The following is a 7,061-nucleotide window of genomic DNA, read 5'->3' as shown; positions in this document are numbered from 1 at the left end:
AGACATTGCCCATGAGATCACAAAATGCTACTTTAGAAACTCATTTGGAAACTTCTTACAAAATTAATCATACACTTGACAGCAATAAGACTCAGCTACCCTTTAACTAGATATTTACCCAAGAGGAATGTAAAAATATGTCCCCACAATCATGTATACTATGTATAGCATCTTTATTCATAGTTGCCCTACATTGAAAATGGCACTAATATATCTGAAAAGTGAATTAATAAACAAATTGCATGTAGTATATCTCTATAAAATTAAATAAGCCGCTTACTCTCACAACATGGATAACTCTCGAAAACATTTTACTAAATGAAACTAGTCAGACTCAAAAGACTGCATACTACCTGACACCAGTTACACAAAACTAAAATGGCGAGACCACAGTGATAGATATCTTAGGCTTGGAGAGGGTGGTGGGTGGCGGACGATTGCTTAAGAAGGGGAAAGAATACTGTTCTGAGATGCTAAGAATTTCCCATGTGTCAATTGTGGAGGTGGGACGCTACTGCAGACCACTGTGGAAACTCATCAAAAGGTAACCCTCGAGTGGGTGAAATTTCTCTGTGTGTAAATTATATCCACAGAAAGTTGCTTGAAAGAAAAAGGTTTACAAAACAGCCATTCATAGAATTAAAAGCTAAAAGAATTCATTAACACAGGAAATGCTTAAGGAAGTCCTGATTAGTGAACCTAACGGCAGAATGAAGGACAGCGCTGTGGGAAGAACATGATTAACTCGAACAACATAAACTACCTTAAATAAATGAACAAATAAACTATCATAAATAAATGCATTAACAAATGAACAAATGCATGCAAACGAACAAATAAATGAACAAATGCATGAATGGATGGAATAGTTTCACCTAAGGACCTAGAAGAGGAATCAGGATTATTTTTTCTGAGTTTTGAGTCTGTGTCTGAAAGGTTTATATGGTGCTTTGCACAGAGTATGGCTATTATAACAACAATTTTTAAAATTTCAGATCTAGAAACTGATAGTTAAGGGGATTCAATCTTCTTTAAGTTCATTTTTCTGGTACGTATTAGGGACATGGCACAACCCAAGTTTATCTGATCCCGAGTCTATTCTATTTGCAGAGTATCATTGATAGAAAAGTAGCTTTTGCTTTCAGGAAGAATGCACATGTGTCAGCATCTTCTTTCTTATTTACTTATTTTTAAACAAATCTTTCTGCACAGAGAAGTGACATGGCAAAGTGGCGTAAGCTTTGAAATCAGACAACATTCTTTTTGACTCTTGACACACAGACAGACAAAAACATCTGAATTCAAATAACACATAAATCTTTGACTTCGTTTCCGATTTTTTCTTTAAAGTACACATCTAAAAAGTGGTTTAACAAATTAGACAGATATTTTAAAACTTTTTACCCAAAGATGTTCACTACTGTTGTATTTAAAAGACAACAACCATAAAGTTGTTGACCAGCCGTAAAGTGATTAAACTAATGACTGTACATATATAAGATAATAATTAAGACATTAAGGCACTTGTTTTGAGGTGCTTTTCAATGGCCCTGATTAGAGAAGAGAATCAGACGACTTCACAGTGTGATTGAACATTATAAAATGCCTATATCTACATAATAATCGACATTAATAGCATATCCACACCCGTGTTTATCTCAAACATGCGTATCTTGAATCTGGTTTTCTGGATCTGAAATTGCCCACATGATTACTAACTCGCTCCTTTCTTGTATCCAGCTACGATTATTTATTCTAACTCTAATTCTGGCTCCAGTGTTACAATCCCAGTCTTGCCTTGGGTCTCTTGGCTCCGTTTCCCGTTGTTTTTGAGGTCCACTCCCCCTTCTCCCCCCTCCCCACCCATGCCATGCTCCGGCCACGCTAGTGGCCCCCTGCGTACCAATGGAAAGATTCACAAAGTTCAAACACTGAGCAGTGAGGTGCCTTTCCTCCCTCAACAGTATCCCCATTATCCTGGAGTAACTGAACAGCCTAATTCCCAAGAAAGACTATCACCATTAAAAAAAAAAATGAGAATATATATATACTCTTCCTAGAAGGAGATGAGAGTGGATAGTCTAATGGGTCTTTTCCATTTTTTACTGCACGTCCCTGTGATAGAGCCAAATGTAATTTTTATGTCGTTATGAGAAGGAAAATTGAAACGGGGATCATTTTGTAGCATCCTCCTCCTATGCACTTGTTCCAGCTTCTCTCCGCGATTGCTGTTCCCCAGACTGGTGTAATTGCCTAGGTCATTTGTGGGAAAGCATGATTATACCTTAAGGTAACGTTCCCTCATGCATTATTAAGTTATGAATTTTTCTAAAGTAGGTAGAGGGAGCTAGGCGACTGGAGGGAAGTTACAGAATATTGGCTCAGAAGGGGCTTAGGGACCAGTCTCATCTCCACTTCAACGTGACATTCCTGCCTGAGAGAGCCTCTACGAACACACTGAGCACATTCCTTTCGTCTCATGGTCTCTCGTATTAGGTTGAGGGACTCTTGAAGGTAACAACTGGGTCTGACACATCTGTATTTCCAATACCTAGCACACTGCCTGGCACAGAGATAAACTCAGTGTTTGCTGCTGAGTGAATGTCGAGATTTCCAAGAAGGAAAATGTGAGATGGATTTTTTTATGACAAATTATGTTCCATTAGAAGACATTTAGACCAGTGAAAAAGACAGCTTTCGAGTTTGACAGGATCTGAGTTTTCACAAAGGAGAAATTCATACAAAATGGGAAAAGTCAGACAGTGAGACAGAGTTGGTCTGAATAACTCAGATGCTCACCAACCTGTCAGTTAACCTTTATGAGTTTCAGAATTCTCACAAATAAAACATGGATTGCCATACCTACTGCTGTAGCTAGTGTCAGGTTCAAGTGAACTACAGTAACCCAGCCTCATCTGTGGGGGATACGTTCCAAGGCCCCCCAGTGGATACCTGAAACCTCAGATAGTACCAAACCCTAAATATACTGTTTTTTCTTATACGTAAATACTTATGAGGAAATTTAATTACTAAATGAGGCACAGTAAGAGATTAACAACAATAATAATAAAATAGAACAATTACAACAATAGACCGCAGTAGAAGCTATGTAAGTGTGGTCTCTCTCTGAAATATCTAAGTGTACTTCACTCACCTATTCACTTAAAAGAAGCACTTTACAGCTTCTCTGTGGCGTATCTGAATTGCCAGCATCACTACTCTTGCGCTTTGGGGCCACTGTTGAGTAAAATCACAGTGACACGAACACTAGCACAGTGATACCTTGACAGCTGATCTGATCACCAAGATGGCTATTGATGGGTGTGTGTGTGGGTGGGTGGGGGTGGGGAGGGGGTAGGTAGGGCGATCTACAGCATGGAGATGCTGGGAAAAGGGATGATTCACGTCCACGCAGGACATCGTAGGACCCACAAGATTTCATCACGTGACTCAGAACTGAGCTCATTTTAAAACTCATGACTTGTTCATTTCTGGAATTTTCCATCTAATATTTTGGGACCGTGGTCGACCGCAGGTAACTGAAACCGTGGAGAGGGACATCGGTGATAAGAAGGGACAGCTGTGATGCATCTGCACGTGGAGGACGCCACGCCAAGTTCAGAGAGGGGCTTAAGGAGGTTGCAAATAAAGAGCTTTAGCCACTATGCTTCAGGCGTGGCACGGCATTATTTGCACTCGATGAAGCGTTTAAATCAGTGACCACGCGGTGATCAGTTATGACGTGCCATGCAATGTGCCGATTCACTCACGGATGCAACGGTAAGCAAGGCACGGTCCAGTGGGTCAGCGAGACAAGGAAACGGGCCGATCGCATCACCGTCTGTTGTGTGCAGCCTCGGGCAAATTTACCTAATGAGTGGTTTGCCTTTGATTTACTTCTCTCTTTTAATCCCTTAAAAAGAAAATACACGTGCTCATCGAGTAGACATCGGTGAATGAGTTCGGGTAGCAAAGCCAGGTGCACATCAGTGCTCAGGAAATGCCAGCTGCGTTATTACACGGGGGCGGTGCCCGCAGATTCGCTTCCTTCTTCGTGAAGTTAAATTTGTGAAAGGTCGTTATACATGATAAATATGAAACAAAGTAAAGCTGAAAAGGGGAGGGTGTCAGAGCTCTGATTTTTTAAACGATGGTCAGAAAAGACTTCTCTGAGGTGACTTTCGAGGAAAGAACTGATGGGCGGAAGCACGTGTGGGAAGCGTGTCCGCCCAGAGGGAACAGAACTTGAGGGGGTTGGGCGGAGTGGCTGGACAGCGGAAGGGACGGCACAGGCATGACAGCAGACCATGTCACACACAGGTGGTCCTCAACAAGTACTCAGAGCGTGGACTGTTTACGTGGGCGAAAATGTCGCCTTTTAAAAATTACTTTCCTATATATCGTTTTTATCGATCTTCACAATTATTCAAGATGCTGCTGCATAAGAGACTGAAAAAGTGTTTGTTCCGGTTCACACAGCTACTGTGTGCCGAAGGAGGGACTCGAACCAACCCTGCCGAACTCACATTGCCGTTCGTTATATAATAAACTCCCGACTTTCCCTCTCTGTCCACAGTGTCCGGCCAACATTTCCTGTTCAGGATCCTCCCTCTCCTGTGTGCAAACACTGAACATATCAGAAGACAATAGGCCTCTAAAACTATACAACTTTCATACTGTCGTAAGTCCTCTCCTCTACCCATGCAACATATTTCCCTTGGAACAGACACCCTCAGGGCAATTTTTACCAAAAAAAAGAGAGACTCGTTTATAGGGTTTTTAGTTTTTAATGGAGTGAGTATTTCTCTCCAGGTCCTCATACCACACTCTACATTGGGCCACCTTCTTCCACACTCCGGAAGTCCCCTGTGGAATAGTGAGTAGCATCTGCAAGTTTGTGGCACTGTCACAAATCATGGAGGTGGCTGTTGGACTCCCATCTACAATCCACGGGTGTTCATACTGGTTCATTCTTGGCAAGATGTGGCTCATAGACATGTCCTGAAATAGCTCTGGCAGAGAAAAATGCTCATGGTGTTTTAGTCCAGATGCCCTTGGGGATCCGAGGCTCCCTGGCTAGGAACTTGCTGAACTTGCTGCTTTCCTGAATGTCAGAGACACGATCACCCTTCTAGGTAAATAGGAGAGAGCTCTCTTCACATTCCGTATTCTCCCAAGTCAGAGCGAGGGAGAAAGGGAGAGAAATATCTAAGTTTGAATCCAAACACACATAGTCCTAACTGTATGCTTTTGAGCAAGTTCTTTATTCATTTGTTTTCTGAGCTCTAGAACTCAAGTCCTCCTCTGAGACAGAGGGTTCCTGCCCAGGACAGACGTGTGGAGAGAAGGCAGAAGGACAGTGACGGAGAAGGGTGTTCTCTCCATCCCTCCGCTCATGCAGCGTCTCAAAGGCAGTTATGAATCCGTTCAGACAAGATGCTCGGCACGGCGTTGGCGATGGCAGTTGTTTAATAAAGAAAAGCTCCGTTTTTCTAACTCATATTCTCATAAAGAAGCTGACCCCAAAAAGCCCAAGAATCCTGGTGTTGGAAGGTACTTCAGAAAGCAGCTAGTCCCTTCTCTGACACCGTATTCCAGACACAGTCCTCCTTCTGAAGTGCAGCTCTGGGCAGAAGATGCAGGGGTCTGGCTCCCTCGACATCCGAGTTCTGCCATCAATCTTTCTTTCTGCATGGGAGGGTTAAGAAGATGAGAGCTCCATTTCTGAGACAGCCTTGCAGGCGGAGTGTCACAGAGACCCTAGATTCTACAGAACAGATGCGCTTTTCTGAGCTCCAGGGGCTGATGTGTCACCTGACCACCTAACGCTGGGAGCGCCGCGGTGACGTTGTTAGCCATCCGGGCATGGTGTCCTGGTTGGCCGGGTCCGGCAATGGTGGCGGCAGCGTCTCTGCCACATGAGTCTTGCGACATGCCCCGCTGCCACACTGGTGGCTGGATAGCATCATTCCCAGGAGATCTGATCCCCTCGGAGATTCTGTGAGCGCTGTGATATGATAAATCTTTCTTTTCCTGCTTCAGAGAGCTAGATTGATATTATTTTTTAAACAAGGATCCTGATTAATACACCCTTTGAAGGCTCTGTGTTATCTAGATGATAAAATGTGGTAGATTAACGTGACAGCCAGGAGTCTACATGATTCCACCCCCGAGACATTTCCGGTCTCATCCCTCACTCCAACCCATCCCCTGACATTTCCTTCCACATTCTAACTCAGGGTTTCATAATACTTTCATTCCATTTTGAGGAAAATCTGGTTCAGATAAATTAGACTTATTGGGCTCACTCTGTGTCCTCACGCTTTATGTTATTAGTTCTCTCTGTGTAAGAAATCATTAGCCACGTTATCTTCCAGTCGTGTATCTAAGTTAACGAAACCTCGTGGAGCTTACAGTTAAACTGAATATGAATGGGAAAGAGAGGATACAGACGTACATTTGAAATATATAATTTTATAGTATTATCTCTGAAACAGATTGCTATAGAAGTGTCATCAGGAAAATAAATTTCTCTGAGGAGAACAATGTTGACATTAGAACCTGAATTTTGACCAGCCCTCTACACGGCAGGGGTCCAAAATTTGGACGGTCCCAATCACAGTGGACTTGGGACCCCCGAGATGTGGGAGGAGGTGGATGGGATGCTGGCTGAGTGGGTGTCGTGTGACCCCGAGTACGGTGTCTGGCTAGACTGCGTATTCCCAGAGGAGTCACACCTCCAGAAACGAGGCTTCACGACCTCTCCTCCTACTGGGAAAAATCTGTCAAGTCTGTGGCCAAAGCCATTTTAAAGGGTCTGCAAAATCTCACCTCTTCTCTTCAAAAGCAAACTGGGGAAATGCACTCTATCGTCGCCCTCTCTCTCTCCTTCATCACTAGCTACCTCTGTACTGTTTGTTTTACTTTTATTATATTGAACATTCACAAGAACTTTGCAAAGAATGTGTATCGTCCCCATTTTACAGTTAAGGAATCTCAGAGAAGCTAAGTATCATGCAAATTGATGGCACTCGGTTAAGTAGTAGAATCAGGATGTGAAC

The sequence above is a fragment of the Pteropus vampyrus genome, unplaced genomic scaffold (assembly GCF_000151845.1).
Source record: "Pteropus vampyrus isolate Shadow unplaced genomic scaffold, Pvam_2.0 Scaffold224, whole genome shotgun sequence".
NCBI classification, from domain to species: Eukaryota; Metazoa; Chordata; class Mammalia; order Chiroptera; family Pteropodidae; genus Pteropus; species Pteropus vampyrus.
Note: the sequence above shows the minus strand (reverse complement) of the source record.